At 35.0% G+C, this 21,917-nt stretch overlaps 1 protein-coding gene across 1 annotated transcript in view; it reads left to right on the top strand.

Annotated features, from left to right (window-relative positions):
- RGS7BP (regulator of G protein signaling 7 binding protein) overlaps positions 1–21,917 on the top strand; it is a 309,940-nt gene that overhangs the window by 25,205 nt on the left and 262,818 nt on the right. The window lies entirely within an intron of this gene.

Consider the following 21,917-nt stretch of genomic DNA (forward strand, 5'->3'; position numbering starts at 1 on the left):
ATAAATCTTGTCAGTTCTTAATAGTTGCTATGAATATTTTCAGGTGTTCTAAGAATTGTACTTGCAAATTACTTAATAGTTTGTACTATTAGAATGAAAGGGCTGTTTTCCTTTGTACAAACTATCTTAACTTATCGGGATTGTCAGATTTAAGTATCAGCAGTCTAGATCTTTAATAACAGAAAGTCAATCAAAAGGTCTGTTCTCTTGTTCGTGTTTTTTACCATGAGACTTAGAGAGATCCTTTGTTTTCCTTTTTTTATATTTTGTATCATGTGGTAGTATGTATTTCTGTGCATTGTGAATGTAATTCTGTATGCAATAATGTGTATATTTTATTGAAATGGATATTTAATAGCTTTTTGAGATATAGAAGTACAATGAACACGTTACTATAAGGCCATCTATTATATTTTTGCACTTTTCTGATGTTGTAAACAAAAATGAGACGTAAATTCAAGTCATCAAAATGCTAACAAAAAAAGCAATTTATTGTAATAAAGGCATTTTTTTAAATGGATTGCTGAATTCAGAGGTTGACTTTATTATTAGTATGATTATTATTAGTAGTATTATTATTTAATTAAACTAAGGAGCCTCAATTTATTTTTTACAGCCTCACTTTTATATGTATAATAATCCAAAAATGTAGGAGCCCAGGTTCTTGTGCTTCAAACTAGGAATCAACACATCACAATAACTATTTAAAGGGACATAATACTCATATGCTAAATTACTTGAAACTGATGCAGTATAATTGTAAAAAGCTGACAGGAAAATATCACCTGAGTATCTCTATGTAAAAAAAGAAGATATTTTACCTCACAATCTCCTCAGCTCAGCAGAGTAAATTCTGTGTAAAAAGTTATACTCAGCTGCTCCCAGCTGTAGGTAAAAAAATTAAAAAAATGAAGAAATGAACAGCAGCCAATCAGCATCAGCAGTGCTGAGGTCATGAACTCTTACTGTGATCTCATGAAATTTGACTTAACTCTCATGAGATTTCATAGTAAGCTTCCTTTACCTGATTAGTGAAATAATATGAGAGTTCACGATGCTCATCCTTTCAGTTGTCCCGGGACAGACATACTGATATGCTGCTTAGAAATCCTTTACAATGGGAGGTGGCTACTGAGGAACTTTTGAGGTAAAATATCTTTCTTTTTTACATAGAGATGTTCAGGAGATATTTTCTAGTCAGCTTTTTACAGCCATGCTGCATCACTTTCAAGTGTTTAAACATTTGGGTATTATGGCCCTTTAAATTACCAAGAAACGGTCTTGAACTAAATTAGGGCTGGACAAATCCTTGTAGATGAGGAGCCATGTGTCCTTGAATTTTCTTTCTAGCTTATATAATATTATTATACATTTTATCCCGTATATATCTGTGTGTGTGCATGATGAATACGTGTGTGTATGTATGTGTGTATATGTATGTATGCATGATTGATGTATGTATGTATATATACCGTATTTTTCGCTCCATAAGACGCACTTTTTCCCCCCTCAAAAGTAAGGGAAAATGTCTGTGCGTCTTATGGAACGAATGCAGGCCCTGCGCTTGACCTAGGGCGGCAAATTTTGGGAGGCGGCACTTTTTGGAGGCAGTCATCGCGCTTAAAACAGATGGAAAAAACTGTCCACGGCGCGCTAATGCATGAGGCTAGGATGCTTGAGTCGGCAGCATATGGAGTGAGACAGTGAGTGAGTACCGTAGTTTATTGAACAGACCCACACACTCTATTTGGGAACTTTATTGCTGGCATTAGCTTTTATTTTTATACCGCCATACTGCCCAGCAAACTACTGGCTCCATTTATGATTCTGCATGCTGGTAAGGTAACTGTAGATGCTTGCTATGCAGAAGCTACTGGTATATATTTTCAATATATAGACGCTTGGCCAGGGGTTTAATTGCATGCACAGTAGCGCCTCTCTCTCTCCTGCTTGTGTGTCCGCTTCAATTGATGTTTATGGGTTATTATGGCTATGCAAAATCATCACGAGAAATAGAGCCGGTGTCAGACTCGGGGTTCCTCTCCCTCCCTCCTTCCTCTCCCTCTCTCTCTCCCTCCCTCTCTCCCTCCCTCCTCTCTTCCTCCCTCCCTCCTCTCTCCCTCCCTCCTCTCTCCCTCTCTCCCTCTCTCCCTCCTCTCTCCCTCCCTCCCTCCTCTCTCCCTCCCTCCCTCCTCTCTCTCTCCCTCCCTCCCTCCTCTCTCCCTCCCTCCCTCCTCTCTCTCTCTCTCTCTCTCTCTCTCTCTCTCTCTCTCTCTCTCTCTCTCTCTCTCTCTCCCTCCCTCCTCTCTCCCTCCCTCCTCTCTCCCTCCCTCCTCTCTCCCTCCCTCCCTCCCTCCTCTCTCCCTCCCTTCCTCTCTCCCTCCCTCCTCTCTCTCCCTCCCCTCTCCCTCCTTCCTCTCCCTCCCTCCTTCCTCTCCCTCCCCCTCCCTCCCCTCTCCCTCCTCTCTTCTCTCTCCCTCCTCTCTTCTCTCTCCCTCCTCTCTTCTCTCTCCCTCCTCTCTTCTCTCTCCCTCTTCTCACTCCTCTCCCTCCTTCCCTTCCTTCTCTTTCTCCCTTCCTTATCTCCCTCCCTTATCTCCCTCCCCAACAGAATCTTAAATGCCTAGGGCAGCACAAAACCTAAATACGCCCCTGGTTAGGGTTAAGGGTTAGGGTTTAGGGTTATTAGGGATAGGGGTTTAGGGTTAGCCCCCTCACCTTGGCACATCAGGCATCAGGAAAAAGAAATTATATATTTTTTTTCTTGTTTTCCTCCTCTAAAAACTAGGTGCGTCTTATGGTCAGGTGCGTCTTATGGAGCGAAAAATACGGTATATATATATATATATATATATATATATATATACATACTGTATATGTATGTTTGTGTGTTTGTGTTTATTTATATATATATATATATATACATACATACATACATGGTATTATATTTCTCATGTTGCAACATTTTTTTAGATATTGATTGTCTAACTTCAAATGGTGAGCAATTGGTGTTTCTGTGTATTATTGATTATACTTTCAGATGGATAATAAGTAAACAGTGTGCATTATGTTGACCTTATTTTGTTCTTCAATTTGATGTATTTTATTTCAAGCATATGCATTTTTTAATGAAAAGTTCTGTATGTGGTTGACAAACACATACGGCCAGATTACGAGTTTTGCGGTAAGAGGGGTGTGGTGCTAACTTGCACGTTATTGTCACCGCTCACATTCCTAGAGCGCTGGTATTACAGGTTTTTATAAACCCAGCGTTAAAAGGCAAGAAGTGAGCGTAGAGCAAAACTGGGCTCCATACCGCACTCCAATACCAGCGCTGCTTAAGTCAGCGGTGAGCTGGTTGTACGTGCTCGTGCACGTTTCCCCATAGACATATGGGGGAGAGCCGGCTGAAAAAAAGCCTATTAACTGCAATAAAGCAGCATAAAGCTCCGTAACGCAGCCCCATTGATTCCTATGGGGAAACACATTTTATGTTTACACCTAACACCCAAACATGAACCCCGAGTCTAAACACCCCTAATCTTACATTTATTAACCCCTAATCTGCCGCTCTGGACATCACCGCCACTATAATAAACATATTAACCCCTAAACCGCCGCACTCCCACATCGTAAACACTAGTTAAATATTAACCCCTAATCTGCCATCCCTAATATCGCCGACACCTACCTAAATTTATTAACCCCTTATCTGCCACCCCCAACATCGCCATCACTATACTATATTTATTAACCCCTAAACCTAAGTCTAACCCTAACACCCCCTAACTTAAATATAATTAAAATAAATCTAAATAAAACCTACAATTAATAACTAAATAATTCCTATTTAAAACTAAATACTTATCTGTAAAATAAACCCTAAGTTAGCTACAATATAACTAATAGTTACATTGAAGCTAGCTTACGGTTTATTTTTATTTTACAGGCAAGTTTGTATTTATTTTAACTAGGTAGAATAGTTACTAAATAATTATTAATTATTTAATAATTACCTAGCTAAAATAAATACAAATTTACCTGTAAAATAAAACCTAACCTAAGTTACACTATCACCTAACACTACAATTAAATAAATTACCTAAATTAAATACAATTAACTAAATTAAATACATTATCTAAATTACAAAAACAAACACTAAATTACAGAAAATAAAAAACAAATTACAAGAGATTTAAACTAATTACACCTAATCTAATAGCTCTATCAAAATAAAAAAAAGCCTCCCCAAAAAAACCCTAGCCTAAACTAAACTACCAATAGCCCTTAAAAGGGCCTTTTGCGGGGCATTGCCCCAAAGAAATCAGCTCTTTTACCTGTAAAAAAAAAATACAAACACCCCCCCCAACAGTAAAACCCACCACACACACAACCAACCACCCAAATAAAACCCTAACTAAAAAAACCTAAGCTCCCCATTGCCCTTAAAAGGGCATTTAGCTCTATTGGAACCCAAAGCCCTAACCTAAAAATAAAACCCACCCAATAAACCCTTAAAAAAAAAACCTAACACTAAACCCTGAAGATCCACTTACAGTTTTGAAGAGCCGATATCCATCCTCAACGAAGCCGGGAGAAGTCTTCATCTAAGCCGGGAGAAGTAGACCTCCAGACGGTCAGAAGTCTTCATCCAGACGGTATCTTCTGCAGCTCCATCTTCAAGACATCCGACGTGGAGCATCCTCTTCTGCCGACGACTAACGAAAAATGAAGGTTCCTTTAAGTGACGTCATCCAAGATGGCGTCCCTTAGATTCCGATTGGCTGATAGAATTCTATCAGCCAATTGGAATTAAGGTAGCTGATGCTTTTACCTCTTTAACTATCTCTCTTTATGTAGAACTTTGAAAATGGAAACACAGAAACCTATATGCTGATAGCAGGTGATAATTAAATGACCATCAGGATTATTTATATTTCCTTCTGAAGTGTAAATTTATTTAATCCTTAGAATAACTAAGGATATCTCAGGAATTCTTAAAGGGACAGTAAAGTCATAATTAATTTTTTATGGTTCAGATCGAGCATGCGGTTTTACACATTTTTCCAATTTTACTTCTATTATTAGATTTTCTTTGTTTTCTTGGTATTCTTTTGTAGAAAAGCATAACTAGGTAGGCTCAGGAGCAGCAATTACACTACTGGTAGATAGCTGCTGATTGGTTGCTGTGGATATATGCCTCTTGTCATTGACTCTCCAGATGTTTTCAGCTAACTCCCAGCAGCGCCTTGCTGCATGTGAGCCTACTCTTCGCCAAAGGATACCAAGGGAACAAAGCACATTTTATAATAGAAGAAAAAAGGAAATTTGTTTAAAATCCCAGTGCTACGGAATTTTGCGACGCTATACAAACGGATGACGATGATTTAAAATGACCTGCTTTATCTGAATCATGAAAGTTAATTTTTTGTTACTATCTCTATTGGAAGTTTTATTCCATAATTTGCTGTTTTTTTTGTTTTTGTTTTGTTTATTACTAATAATATTAAAGGGACAGTATACTGTAAAATAGTTTTTCCCTTAATGTGTTTACAATTGCTTTTTTTACCAACTGCAGAGTAAAAAATGTATGAAAATTAGCTTTTTAAGGTTTATTTCTGTATATTAAAGCTCGGATTTTGTGTTTTGAAGCCACAGCCTAATAAAATAGGTTGAGCTTGTAGGTATAATCAGATCTCATTACTGTATCACATATACCTGCTTCTTTATCTTATATCTGTCCTTAAAACAATCACCAATACTTTGAGAGAACAATGGAAAATCAACATTTTACTACCTTATGTCTGCTTTATCACACTGGGAGTGTAATTTCTTCTGCTGGCTGTGTTTACAAAGCTTATCTATAGCTGGTACGCGCGGCCACAAACTTTCAGAATAGGTGGGGATACCACATGCTAAATTAACAATTTCAAATGCCAATATAAGGGTAAAGGAGCTACTTGTAAACAATTTAATACACTCCAGCAGGTAAAGTGGATCATTGGGAACAAATTAAAGGGGAGAAAATTTTTGAGTAAACTGTCCCTTTAAGTAATCATATTTAAAGATATATATATATCCAGTGATCAAAACCTTACTAGTTCATGTATAATTCCTGGTCCTTGGTCCTATGATACTCCTTAAAGGGACATGAAACCTAAAATTTTTCTTTCTTTTTAAAAAAGTTTCCTTTTTACTTCTTTTATCAAATTTGTTTTGTTCTTTGTTTTTCTTTGTTGAAGTGATACTACCGGGCACATGTCTAGAGAAAAAAGTGCTGCCATCTAGTCTCTTGCTAATGTATAACATTGTTGAAAAACTGAACGCTCCTGAGCTTTCCTGCTTATCAACATAATAAAATACCAAGAAAACAAATTTGATAATAAAAGTAAACTGGAAAGTTATTTAACATTGTATGCTCTATCTATCTGATTAATAAAAGGAAAACAATTGGGGTTATGTCCATTTAATTGGTAAATGATTTATGTGAAAAATCCCATGTATATTTGTCCTCATTTATTACACAAATCTATAATAATACTATGTATTTTGTTGTTAATAATCGACTCTAAAACAGATTAGTCCTGTGCATTTGTTTAACTGTCCTCCTTTGACTTCAAGTGTCACCTCCTTTCATATCTTCACATTGTGTCCATGGAAGGTGACGCTGACAACAAACAGAAAAAAGGAAGCAAATAAGAGGTGAAACCGAGGCCGGTGCAATCCAGTGTTGTGTGGCTGCTTGCCAGTAACTAAGTAGCCTCTTTCTGGCTGCATTATACGGCTAGTCATGGTAGAATTAGATAGTGGAAGAATAAGTAAAGTGTATATTTGATCATAATAGAATTGTTTTAATGACTTCATATTTATTAAAGCCATTCTCTCTGCAAATTTGTGCATAATCCTATAGCCAATACAAAAAATGTAGAAGCCAGAATTTTTTTTACATACATGCATACATGTATGTATGTGTGTGTATGTATATATATATATATATCTATCTATATACCTATATATACACAAACACACTGTATATAATGTGTGTGTTCTAGTGTAAAATGCATTTAATATATGTGTGTATTTATATATATATATATATATATATATATATATCTATATATCTATATCTATATATACACAAAAACACTGTATATAATTTGTGTGTTCTAGTGTAAAATGCATTTAATATATGTCTGTGTGTGTGTATATGTATGTGTGTGTGTATATATATATATATATATATATATATTAGTATATATACACAAACACACTGTATATAATGTGTATGTTCTAGTGTAAAATGCATTTAGTATATTTTGTTGTGTTAATGGATAGGAAAGTCCAATTTTAAACTTGAGATTCGGATAGAGCATGGAATTCTAAGACCCTTATCTCAAATGTAATTTTCCCCTTTGGTATCCTTTGTTGAAAAGCATATATAAATATCATCAGCAGCAACAATACACTACTGGGAACTAGCTGGTGATTGGTGGCTACATACATTTGTCTCTTGTCATTGATTTACCAGTTGCGTTCAGCTAGCTCCAGAAGTGCACTGCTGCTGCGGATGTGATTATTTGTTTTTTGTGTGTTTATTTCCATTGCAGGGGTTAAACACAGTTACGTGCAAGCAATAGGGCAGTAATAAAATGCCCTAACATATTAAAGCAATTTCTTTTTTAACTTCTGCATATAGTAGAAATGAATAACTGTATGCACATGTTCAGTTATAACATGTGTTTATTAGAATACTATTAAAGGGACAGTAAAGTCAAAATCAAACCTAAATGGATTGTATAGAGCTCTGAAAAGTTTTTTTGTGGGTCCCTATAATATTTGACAAATGTACAGTACACAGGGAGACAGGAGAGCAGGAGGGGTCCCAGGTCCAATGGTAGGCGGCTACGTTGCAATTACAAACCAAACAGCAGTAAAGTAAATAAGCAAAAAGGAATAGCAGGTTGCTGTTGCCCTCCACTTATTCTTTAAATGAACATATTGTTTGGCTAAATAGCCAACTCTTCATACAACCTTGTTCATAAAGGAACGTGATTGCAAATAACATTCTTTGCATTAATGTCACGGGGCACCTGTGTAGGTATATGGATGTGTGTTGTTGTCCCATACTGTGCATGATATGAGATTGGCACACAGCTAATTTTGTACCCATAAATGTGTGCACACATTTTAGTCACTTGGCCAGAAACTGCAAAGGCCAAATTGTTTGTGCACACTTCTCAAAAAAGTCTGAGATCTATTATTGTATTTAGTCTTCTTGGTATCTTTTGTTAAAGTATAATCCTAGGTGAGCTGCACTTGTCTTTAGCTGTCTGGCAGTAGGGTTTGTAACAATGTTTATATCAATGTAATACATTTTTTGCAAACACTGCTGCCATAGAATCTGTTGGAACTCTACGAATAACTGATGATAATGATAGTAATAGAATGCTAGACATGTGCACACTCTTAAAGGGATATGAAACCCCAAGCTGCTCTGTTGTGATTCAGACAAAGTACAACAGTTTTTTTAAATATGTTTCCAGTTTACTTATTTTATCAAATTTGCTTAGTTCCCATGGTATTCTTTGTTGAAGAGAGAACCTGGTAGGTGCAAAAGAAGGTCTAGACCAACAAAAGGTTGTGTAACTAAAAAGCACTCTACATCTCTATATTAGTTAAATAAGGAATTCCATGTCCATGACTATAAGCCCAGGAATAACAAGAAAAAACATACCAAACATTTCCCCTTAGTGGGTATTTGGTATGTTTTTTCTTGTTATTCCTGGGCTTATAGTCATGGACATGGAATTCCTTATTTAACTAATATAGAGATGTAGAGTGCTTTTTAGTTACACAACCTTTTGTTGGTCTAGACCTTCTTTTGCACTGTTTCCTTAAGTGTACAGCACCTATCCCACTAGTAATATTACAAGATATCTTGTACTATGTGGCCATCTAGTGCTCTTGCAATTGGATAGCATTCTTGCAAAGCTGCTGCCATATACATCTCCAGAAATAGGCCTGCCACTAAGCTTATACACCTGTTTTTCAACCAAAGATACCAAGAGAACAAAGAAAAAATGATAGAAGTAAATTAGAAAGTTGTTTAAAATTGCATGCTCTCTCTGAATCTTGAAAGGGAAACATTTTGGGTTTCATATCCCCTTTAAGTTCCTATCAGCCTACCTAGCTTTAGCCTTCAATAAAGGGTACTAAGAGAAATTTAATAGTAGAAGGAAATTGAAAAGTTTTGAACCACAACGTTTAATTTTTACTTTACTGGCTCTTTTAAGCTGCTTTTAAATCCAGAAAGAGTGTGAAGTCACAAGTCCATAACCATTTTGTATATCTAGTAATGTATGTATTTATGTATTCATAACTAGATTTGAAAAGGCTATTCTTTTTTATTTGCTTGTGTAATAAAGGTTAACATACAAAATAGCTGCCTTTTCATATGTATAGTAGAAACACACAAATATTTGTACAGTCACAGTGACTGTGATGTTGAATATTTAGTGCTGTATGCTGTTGGCTCTGTTGAGCAGCCCCTTTTGCTGTTATACATTACCAGTTTATAGCCCCGTTTTACAAAGTGAAAACAGGGACCACTTAAAGGGATAGTAATGTCAAAATGAAACATGCCTGATTCATATAGAGCATGTAATCAGTATGAAGTAATGTAAACGCTGACGTAGTTTTATTATTGACTTACCCATGTCACATATTTGCCTTGTTTAATAGAAACAAATGTAAACGAATCATTTAATTATACATTTCCCTGGCAGTTTTCAGAACAGGTAAAAAGCATTTTCATAATCAATAAAATATGCATTGTGTGCATTGCTGCGTATCATCTAATTTATTTAAAAATAAAAAATTCACAGAATATCCTGTGCAGTGCGTATTAAACCCAATTGAGTTAATTGGAATTTTGGCCTGTGCTGGGGCTAAATAATAAAGTGCTTTGCTTTTTTGTAGTGTAAAAGAATAAAATAAATCCCTATACAGTCAGTATTTACTAAATACTGTTCTATTGCGCACATTTCTTCTATAGTAGAGATCATTCTCATAATCAGCTGTTGCTGGGAAGTGCTGCCATATAAGAGCAGCTTTATTTAATAGTAGCTGTGAATGTCATAGTCAAATTTATTCCCTATACAATTTAAAATATGCAAAATTTAAAAAACCACAACCTTGCAATGCACATTCATTATTTATTTTGCCTGTTTTTACTGTAGTTTTAACAATGAAGATTGTAGAGTATCTACTCACCCGGAGAGGCTGTAGTGAAAAACCCTGGCGTCCAAAACAGTTTGGGGGAACATTTTAAATAGTTTTCCAGAACCCTGACACCCGTATATGCAGCATTTTAAACTGTATTACACAATGAATTTTGTGTATGCACTTTTATGCTTGTGTTTTTTGTTGCTGTCCACCAATCTATGGGGAAGCTATGGGGGCTTTGACCTTCTATCTCAAGGGCCAGTATTGAACAAGCAGTTGTTAAAAAAAATAAAAAATAAAAAATAAAAAAAAATAATAATTAAAAAACAAAATGCAGATATACAGCACACACCACAACCTTAAATGGATATAAAACTAAAAATGTTAATGATTGAGTATACAGTTTTAAACAACCTTCCCATTTACTTCTGTTATATAACTTGCTTAGTTCTGTTGTTATCCTTTTGCTGAAAAGGATACCTAGGTAGGCTCAGTAGCTGGGAGCTAGCTGCTGAATGGTGGCTGCACATAAGTCTATTGTCATTTACTTACCGATGTGTTCAGCTAGCTTGCAGTAGTGCATTGCTACTCTTTCAATAAAAGATACTAAGAGAATGAAGCAAAATTGATAATATAAGTAAATTGAAAATAAGCTTAAAAATGTATGTTCTATCTGAATTATAAAAGAAATATTTTGGCTTTCATATCCCTTTAACAACCCTTTTCTCATGCGAAAATAGTTCAAGATGTTAAGTATTTTTTTTTATTCATGGTGGAAATTATAATGTCCCTATTTAAAGGACCATTAAATACAATATAATTGCATAGTCAACAAGGGCATAATAATAAGACAATTCAATAACCCTAATTCTGAATTTCAAATTAGCAATAGACTTTTTCTGACAAATGTCATTTTCCTTCAAATTTCCTGTTCCCTGCATTATGTGACAGCCATCAGCCAATCACAGACTCGTATACGAATATACTATGAACATGCTTAGCAGGAGCTAATGCCGCAAAGTGTGCATATAAAAATGTGTATATATATATATATATATATATATATATATATTTTTTTTTTTTTCTATCTATCTTTATCTCTTTCTCTTTTCAATGTTGTTTTCCCTTTCCCCCAGCTGAAAAGGACCATTGCAAACCTATCACAAACGAATACACATATTTAGGATTTCAGAATGGCTGTTTGTACATATGCAATATAAGAATGACAATGGGGTAAAACCACCTTCTTTTAATCCTTTAAGGTAGTTTAAAACTTCATCTTATTTAATTAATAATAATAATGTATTGTATTATATATTTAAACAACCAGACACGTATTCCTTTCTAATCTCAACCTAATGGCTAAATATACTGTTTATTTATATGCACACAATAATGGTCACACGTAAACTGCCTAGTATGCGCACTGCTAATCCAAAGAATGCATTTCCTGTCATGATTCTTGATGCAAAACTGATAATTGAGAGACAGGGTGAGATAGAGGACCTGTGGTTTTAATTTAATACACTATTTCAGATTATATTTTGTCTGTCGATGAATATCACTTATTGAATAAAGGTTTATATAGCGAGTATGATACATTTATTCTACAGCATTTTCAAAGATTTTTTTTTTTTTTGAAAATTAAAAAATGCACTTTACTGAAGATATTTTGACAGTTCTTGTAATGATCAAGTTTCAGAGGACAAATTCTTTGATACACAAATATATGGGATTAAACAAACAAGCAAAAAAAAGTAAATACACTTAACAGATAAAGTGCATAGTTTAGCCACATATGTTGATTTAGTGGGAAAAGATATAAATAGATCAAGTCGTAAAAATAAAGAAACTTTTTCCATAAAATATATTAGAAAAGATAGAGCCGCCTTAAAAAAATACTAAAGATATTATAATTAAAGGGACACTGAACCCACATTTTTTCTTTCGTGATTTAGATAGAGCATGACATTTTAAGCAACTTTCTAATTTAACCCTATTATCAAATTTTCTTCATTTTCTTGGTATCTTTATTTGAAATGCAAGAATGTAAGTTTAGATGCCGGCCCATTTTTGGTGAACAACCTGGGTTGTCCTTGCTGATTGGTTGATAAATTCCTCCACCAATAAAGTGCTGTTTAGAGTTCTGAACCAAAATAAGGCTTGGATGCCTTTTTCAAATAAAGATAGCAAGAGAACGAAGACAAATTGATAATAGGAGTAAATTAGAAAGCTGCTTAAAATTGCATGCTCTATTCGAATTACGAAAGAAAAAATTTGGGTTCAGTGCCCCTTTAAGGAGGCGGGTAACACCACAATTTTTATGAAAAACTGATTATATCATTGAGATATTTCAGCAGTTGTCAAACCAACAAGTTTATTAAAACCAATTAACTAGAGATCCTACAATACAACTAAAAGGAAATATATATTACAATAAAAAGAGGAATTATCACTGAGAATTTTAAGAAATCTTTAATTGTAAAAAAATCCAATTAGACCAGTAATATACAATCTTCCCAAAATTTAAAAAACAAAACAAAAAAAACCTCCTGGTAGGCCCATAGTGATGGAGGTGGACTGAGTTTTCTCAAAAAATTTAATTTTCCTTGATAAGGTATTACAACCATTACTTACGAGAACTACATCTTATCTTTAAAGATACAAATATTTTTTTGCTTTAATTAAAAAACTATGGAACATATAGGGGACAAATGTATATTGTTACGATGAACATGACTAGTCTTTATACTTCAAATAAACATTCCAGTGGCATTTTTGACGTTACGATCAGATTGATAATACTCTGAAGAACATATCCAATTCTTATGGTCATTTTATGTGGTTGTATCTCACATCTTTTAGTATGTGACAGCTACTAAAAGATGTTGGATACAACCACATAAAATGGCAAGGAAATTTGTTGAGAAGGGATATCCTGAAGCTCTAGATAATGCTGAAATGCAGTAGGTAATAAATGAAAGAGCAGATGTTAAAAATAAGCTCATGAAGGTAGAAAGTGAATGATTGGTGTTTGTTACAACATATGAGTTAAGCAATAAAGTTATTTCGGATCGGATTTTTTGAGGGACTGTAATTCATATATGTTTTCATAAATATCCTATGCCAGCCTACAAGAAAAAAGGGGAATCTTAAAGGGATTTTAATTAAAGCAGATGTTGGGAGTAATAGACATGTATGTTACACATGGAACCATTGGTACATGCAGTATATGTTGTTTTCCCGGTCTTGGAAGCAATTGTAATTACCGTATAAAAGGTGAATTCTTCTGTGACATGCAGAGGTTAACCAAATCTGCAACCTGTCACCAGTGTGTCACAGAAAGGTTTACTAACCCTTTACATTTTAAACTGTTTTTCACAGTCTATCCACTCCAGGCAAGCCTGTGACATATTTCAGTGGGTGCAAGGGTTAACAAACAGTCGTCTGTACTAGACCCAGAAAAATGCCAAATCTCTAAACTTCACTCTCACTAAACTATCTCTGCTGTCACCACTTTAGATTATTATATGGGAAATCCTAAAAAAAACCCCCAGACTAACAGATTTAAAATCCCAAAACACAATTTGGAAAAAATCAATCTAAAAAAAACACAAAACTGTTACTAGTCTCTTCAGTAGCATGGTTCAAATATTAGACAAAGCCAAAAACGTAATAAAGGAACATTTTATTATGAACAAAAAAAATCATGAGGATTATTTTGATACCTAACATCACATGCATAGTGGATAAAAGTCATTTGTTTTTTTTTGTTTTTGATGAAAAATCAATCTAAATATAGTTTCTATTTAAGGTACATTCTAATCCAAAGGTTATTCATCCTGAAATACGGTGTATTTTTTAATTTATGTAGTAAGAGGCTGTATAATCATGACTAATGTTTATTTTTTTGGTAAATTAATTAAATTAATCCTTTCACAATGTCATGCTCTGCCAGGGGGTTTCGTAAGATTATTTTCTGCATTTTATTTCTGTCTAGAAGATATTATCACATATTCTTGGTTAGCCCCTTCTTCACAGAAAACGTTCTAAAATAAACATACAGAGATGAGAAATAGACCACATAAGGAACATAAAACCAACATATTTTTTTTCATGATTCAGAGCATATATTTTTCAGATTTACTTATTTTAACAAATTTGTTACATTTTCTTGGTATCCTTTTGTTGGAGAGCAACGCTCAACTGGGAGCTAGGTAAACACCTAGGGTGAGCCAATGAAAAGCAGCTAGCTCACAGTAGTGCATTACTCCTGAGCCTACCTATGTATGATTTTCATCAATGGTTACCACAAGAACTAAGCAATTTATATAAGAGGAGTCAATTGGAAAGTTGTTTAACATGGCATGCGCTATCTGAATCATTAAAGTTTAATTTTGACTGTACTGTCAGTGCTCCCCTGCAAATCTCATTACACAGAATGAACTCTTACTAAGTTTCAAGAAGCTAAATGAATAGAAGATTGTTTGGAGTGGAATAGATCGGTACAAGGACCAAAGTGTGAGGGTGAAGGGACATTTATTATGAATGAAATATAAGGTTGTTGTTTTAGTTAAATAAAGCTATTTAAATTGTTTTTGAGGTAATCATTATTTGTCCTCCTTCCAATAAAGTACAGCTGAAAAGTTGATTAAATATGAACCTATTAAACTGGAGATTGTTCACCTCCCAATAATTTCATTAATTTCAATGATCTATCTGCTTTTCTAACTAAATCAGTATTTTCTGATATAACTGGAAATATAATCTGAAAAGTTATTCTAAAAATGAAACCTTTATGTAGAAAACATGATTTAAATTGATTTAAATAGAAATACTGCTAGTGATTTAAATCAAATCCCCCTGATGACATATCTGTCATGTTTGGTCCCTCTGTAAAATAAGTGATTAAAACATGCCTTAATATATCCTAAAGTGTCACCTCCTAATTGACCCAAGGTTTGTGTCTTTAGAAGAGGACACTGTCTTCTGTCACTCTGTTTTGACAAGTTGGCTTATAAAAATCACTCTCCCGAGAAGAGTGAATAGCACCTTGGATCTGTTTCACCAAATGAAGGTACTTTTAAAACCATTCTACTTAAAAAGCTTGCCTTTTTTATACAGTTCTCATAAGTTGTAAATAGAAGGCACAGAAATACAAGACACAAAAAGAAAAATGAATCCCTGACATCCTAAAATCATGACATCTTACCCAACATTGGAACAAAATAAGATTAGGGAATATAATATTTAACTTGTAGATCCACATTTGTTGTACACCTAATAAAATGCCCTTGTGTGTTTGTATATATAGTCAAGCTGTTTGTTGATCACCTTCTCAAGAGCTGACTACAACAGTGCAACTCTTGGCAGGGCCCTCTACCCATTTGATCCCTATAACTGTTTTTTGTACTCCGCCTTTGTTAATAGCGCTGCGGAATCTGTTGGCGCTCTACAAATAACCGATAATAATAATAATATATAGGTGAGACGTGTAGGGAGGCTCGGGAGAGAATAAACACAAATCTAAAATTATATGTAAAATTAAAGATACCACTGTCACTTCTCATTTTTTAATGACAGGACTTAATGTCAGCCAATTAACATTTAAAATAACAGAGAGTAAATGGACCAAGAAGAGGGGTCAATAGAGATCATTTATTGAAAAAAGAGAGATGTATTGGATCCATAAAGGGGCTTAAAGGGACACTGAACCGATTTTTTTTTTCTTTTTTGATTCAGATAGAACATGACATTTTAAGCAACTTTCTAATTTACTCCTATTATCAAATGTTCTTCATTCTCTTGGTATCTTTATTTGAAATGAAAGAATGTAAGTTTAGATGCCGGACCATTTTTGGTTAACAACCTGGGTTGTTCTTGCTGATTGGTGGATAAATTCATCCACCAGTAAAGTGCTGTCCAGAGTCTGAACTTATAAAAATGCTTAGATGCCTTCTTTTTCAAATAAAGATAGCAAGAGAATGAAGAAAAATTGATAATAGGAGTAAATTAGAAAGTTTTTTAAAACGGTATGCACTAACATAGTAACAGAGTTCAACCTATACAAATCTTATTACTTACAATAAAAGCTCAGTTGACCTTAAATTAATCGCATTAAAAAGGTGACCCATTTAACACAATCATATCCCTGAACTCTATTTCTAGCCCGAAATGTAGCTAAAACATTTTTAAATGTATCTAAGGTATTGGCATTTACTACCCCTGTAGGTAATGGGTTCCCCAATTTGATTGCTCTACTTTCCTGGTATCTATTGAAGCAGATCTTCTTATTTATAAAGAGGGGTATGTGATATTCCAGTAAGATGGTGCTAGGCATTTACCTAAAGCTAGTTATGACTAGTTATGAATATTTTCTTACTATGAGAAACACTCTATCTTACTAAATGCTTGCTAATTAAAATATTATAATTGACATAAAGTTAGACTCCTTTTTAAACTGAAGATTTAATTATTAGAATTTCTAAAGAGGGCGAGGAAGTCTGTGGGTAACATCTTCAAGAGAAATTCCATACAACAGGAAATTGCTGCTTGTGTTCCACTGAATGACAACTCTCAGCGCTGTTAATGCTATTAATACCTTATAAGAAACCCAAAGATAAGTAATGTGTTTATAGTTTAATCGCTACCTTGTCTTACTATATTGTAACTGCTTAGTTGTGATACATTTATAAGATGATTTCTAATATGAGTTATTGCAGTAAATTCAGATTAAACATTATTATACTGTATTTTTTGTGATTTTTCCCTTTTATAGTAATATAGTTATAACTAGTGTTCACATCCTCAGCACCAGCACATAACACCCCTCTTTAAAATAAAGCCTCTATAGGAGTTTTAATTTCAGGTGATCACTGGGGTAATATCACTTTGAACAAATAAATGTTCATTTTTTTTTAAGGCGAGCCTCATGGCAACCCAGTGTGTACATTACAATTATTAATATACACAAAGTGTCAGGGTTTTTTCCCTGTTTTGTTTGCCATGTGCCTCTGGCAGCCATTTTACTCACCTCTCTTGCTGACTCTGGTGCATACTGTGTGATGCTGCTCATTTCCTGCACTTCCTTTTATGGACAGACTGGTGTACATCATCCGTGTGAGACAGGATGCAGTCTCAGAATTGTGATGTCATCACTTATTATTTCAAGGGCCTCTGTTCAGTATGCTTTGCCCTTGCGTTGTCTCAGACCTGTTTGTGAGAGTGCCTGTGTATTACCTGGCTGTCTGACGTCCCTCCTGGTTCCTGATCCCTGGCTTGTTCCTGACTCTGCTGTTCTCCTTGTTCCTGATTCCGGCTCGTCTGACTACTCGCTTTGGCTCCTGACTCGGCTCGTCTGACTACCAGCTCTGGTTTTGATTCCTGGCTTATTTGACTTGTGGACTTTTTATTATTTTTTGCTATTAATAAAGGTGTGATTATTTTTGCATTTCTCGTCTGTCTGATTCCTGGCACCCTGACACAAAGGCCCTTATTTATATGAGGATAGCCCCTTCTTTTTTGACCATAGAGTTTAGAAAAATAAATACATAGTTGTTTACAAACTTGTTTATTCAAATTTTAATAAAAAATATACATTTTAACACGTTCTAACATGTAATGATATATACATAAAATAATGGTAATGTTTTTCTTCTGAGTCTGCTGAAATAAACAATATATGTGTGGTGGGTTTCTCACTGAAAAATTGATCTACAGTAGGGCTTAAATGTGAGCACTGGCTCAGCTGTTAAAGGGACATGAAACCCCCAAAAAATTATTTTGTGATTCAGACAGAGCATACCATAATAAAAAAAAAGTTTCCAATTTACTTCTATTATTAAATTTCCCCATGAGATTCTGTGTTGAAGAGATACCTAGGTAGGCATCTAGAGCACTACATGGCAGGAAATAGTGCTGCCAGTGAGTGTTCTTGCAAATGGATAACATTCTTGCTGCCATATAGTGCTCCAGAAATGGGCTGGCTCTTAAGCATATGTCCATGCTTTTCAACAAAAGTACAAAAAGAACGAAGAAAATTGATAAAAGAAGTAAATTAGAAAATCACATGCTCTGTTTGAATCATAAATGGAAAAATTGGGTTTCATGTCCCTTTTAAGCACATACAGTACAATTTTATCTGCCAAGTAGCTTGCAACCAGAGACCAAAGTCAACACGAACACAATAATATATACTTTTTATAAATATTTTAAGAGTGCAGTATTACAGATTTATCAAAGGTCAGATGCAAGCCTGCAACCCATATTTAAGGGACAGTCTACTCCAGAATTTTTATTGTTTAAAAATATAAATAATCCTAGTTTTGCATAACCCAACACGGTTATAAGAATATACTTTACCTCTGTTATTGCCATGTATCTAAGCCTCTGCAGACTGCCTCCTTATTTCAGTTCTTGTGACAGACTTGCATTTTAGCCAATCAGTGCTCACTCCTTGGTAACTCCATGGAAGTGAGCACAATGTTATCTATATGGCACACAGGAATTAGTGCTGTTTAGCTGTAAAAAAAACCTGTCAAAATGTGACCTTCGAGGGCTTAGAAATTAGCTTATGAGCCTATCTAGGTTTAGCTTTCAACAAAAAATACCAAGAGAATGCAAATTTCATGATAAAAGTAAATTGAAAAGTTGTTTAAAATTGAATGCCCTATTGGAATCATGAAAGTTTAATTTTGACCAGGGTGGATTTGATTTAAATCAAACTGATTTAATTCACGATTTAAATCGCTAGTCAGTAAGGCTTGTTTTCAATCATAGTTTTCTACATAAAGACTAATTCTTGCTGGTATATCTTTAATATGCAAGTAGATGAAGATTTTTAGAATAACAACTTTTCATATTAGTTTTTTTATCCCCAGTTTAATAGGTTAATCAATATAATTCATATTTGGACAACTTTTCTGTTGTACTTAGGAAGGAGAAAAATAATCATTACCTTATTAATAACAATTTAAATAGATTTATTCAACTGAAACAATAACATTGCAGCATATGTTATTTGCTTAAACAAACATCCATGTTTGCATAAATAAAAAGAGAGAAGCGCTCAACCTGGGAACGAACAATAGCATAATAGCTTGTTCTATGGCTAGTTACCACCCTAGAAGCAGCCTCTTTTTGCTCAATATGTGCATTTCACAGAGAAGAACTTTCCTGTAGCATATCAGTCTGATCCTGACTTCACAGTACAGTCCAGCCCCGAAATACCAGGCAATACCTCTCTGAACAAGAGAAACAGCAAAACCCCAGACGTACGTTTCGGCCTATTGTGGGCCTCGTCAGTGAGGTGCAGCCATATCCCTCTAGGCACACTGAGCAACGGGTCCACGTCTGGATTCCCGCATCACACTTAGGGAGACTTCCCTAAGTGTCATAATTTGCATAAATAAAAAGAGAGAAGCGCTCAACCTGGGAACGAACAATAGCATAATAGCTTGTTCTATGGCTAGTTACCACCCTAGAAGCAGCCTCTTTTTGCTCAATATGTGCATTTCACAGAGAAGAACTTTCCTGTAGCATATCAGTCTGATCCTGACTTCACAGTACAGTCCAGCGCCGAAATACCAGGCAATCCCTCTCTGAACAAGAGAAACAGCAAAACCCCAGACGTACGTTTCGGCCTATTGTGGGCCTCGTCAGTGAGGTGCAGCCATATCCCTCTAGGCACACTGAGTAACGGGTCCACGTCTGGATTCCCGCATCACACTTAGGGAGACTTCCCTAAGTGTCATAATTTGCATAAATAAAAAGAGAGAAGCGCTCAACCTGGGAACGAACAATAGCATAATAGCTTGTTCTATGGCTAGTTACCACCCTAGAAGCAGCCTCTTTTTGCTCAATATGTGCATTTCACAGAGAAGACCTTTCCTGTAGCATATCAGTTACGGACGAGGCCCACAATAGGCCGAAACGTACGTCTGGGGTTTTGCTGTTTCTCTTGTTCAGAGAAGGATTGCCTGGTATTTCGGGGCTGGACTGTACTGTGAAGTCAGGATCAGACTGATATGCTTCAGGAAAGTTTTTCTCTGTGAAAGGCACATGTTGAGCAAAAAGAGGCTGCTTCTTGGGTGGTAACTAGCCATAGAACAAGCTATTATGCTATTGTTCGTTTCCAGGTTGAGCGCTTCTCTCTATTTATTTATGCAAATTATGACATTTTGGGAAGTCTCCCTAAGTGTGATGCGGGAATCCAGACGTGGACCCGTTGCTCAGTGTGCCTAGAGGGATATGGCTGCACCTCACTGACGAGGCCCACAATAGGCCGAAAACGTACGTCTGGGGTTTTGCTGTTTCTCTCGTTCAGAGAAGGATTGCCTGGTATTTCAGGGCTGGACTGTACTGTGAAGTCAGGATCAGACTGATATGCTTCAGGAAAGTTTTTCTCTGTGAAAGGCACATGTTGAGCAAAAAAAGGCTGCTTCTTGGGTGGTAACTAGCCATAGAACAAGCTATTATGCTATTGTTCGTTTCCAGGTTGAGCGCTTCTCTCTTTTTATTTAAACATCCATGTTTGTTAACTAATTTGGCTAAACAAAATATATATATTTTAAGAAACTTAGACTGTCAGCCCAGCCTACACATGAAAAACTTAAATACTGTCCTCTGTAGCTCACTCGTCATCTTCAGCTTCTTCTTTGTTCATAATCTGGAAAAGAAAAACAAGCTTTCCTGCTTTATCGGGTCCCAAATGATTTCTCAATTTAGAATGAATGAGTCAAAAGGAAGAGAATATTCTTTCAACGCCTGCAGAAGAAGCTACTGCTGTTAAAAGTGAAATCATTACTTGAACAGTCTCTAAATCCAAGTGCTTAAGTGACTTCCACCAGTTCACTGGTGTGACTTTCTTTAAAATATCTTCAGCAAACATATATTTCTTGAATGGTTCCCCCTTAGCTTTGAAGTTTATTATAGTTGGCATTACAGATGGATGATTGCTGGATACCCATGTCATAGCTAACTCCTCTTCCTCAGCACTTAAGTTTTGACCCTGATACTGGATATTGACAATATTTGCCAAAAAATGAGCTGGAGACAGTGCTTGTCATATATCCGAATTTAAATCCAAAAAATCAGATTTAAATAAAAAAAATCAGATTTTTTTTATTTTTTTTAAAAAAAATCATTGATTTTTATCCACCTTAATTTTGACTAGACTGTCCCTTTTAATGAAGCTGTGGTAGACAAGTCCTGCTGTTGTGCAAATTTGTTGGAGAAAAAAATGCTTTAAAATCTTGTTTCATTTAAAAGAGGAGTATATATTCGATTTGCTTACAGTTTTGTTATGTTTACCGTTTTTTTTTTTTTTTTTTTTTATACCACAGACCAATTTTGCACAAAACATATTCTTCGTTTCAGTATCAATTTAAACCATTTTAACACAAATTTTTATTTGTTCAAAATAATTTTATCTCCAAACAGTGGTGTTCCTCATATGTGTAATCCTATTTTAGTTTAATGTCCCTTTAAGAAATTCTCTCATTCATGTTACAAAACTTATAAGATTTTAACACCGCTTTACATTGAAAAAGGCTCTTGATAAATATGAAGACTTAAAATAGGACTTTTTTTTTATTTTTTTTAGGCAAATATAGTTGCAAAAATCTGGGTCAGAAAATAGATCAAAAGTGTAAAGAATTTAACAGCAGGTTACAATTTCTTACAGAAGACATTT

This window comes from Bombina bombina, chromosome 2 (genome assembly GCF_027579735.1).
Source record: "Bombina bombina isolate aBomBom1 chromosome 2, aBomBom1.pri, whole genome shotgun sequence".
Lineage (NCBI taxonomy): Eukaryota > Metazoa > Chordata > Amphibia > Anura > Bombinatoridae > Bombina > Bombina bombina.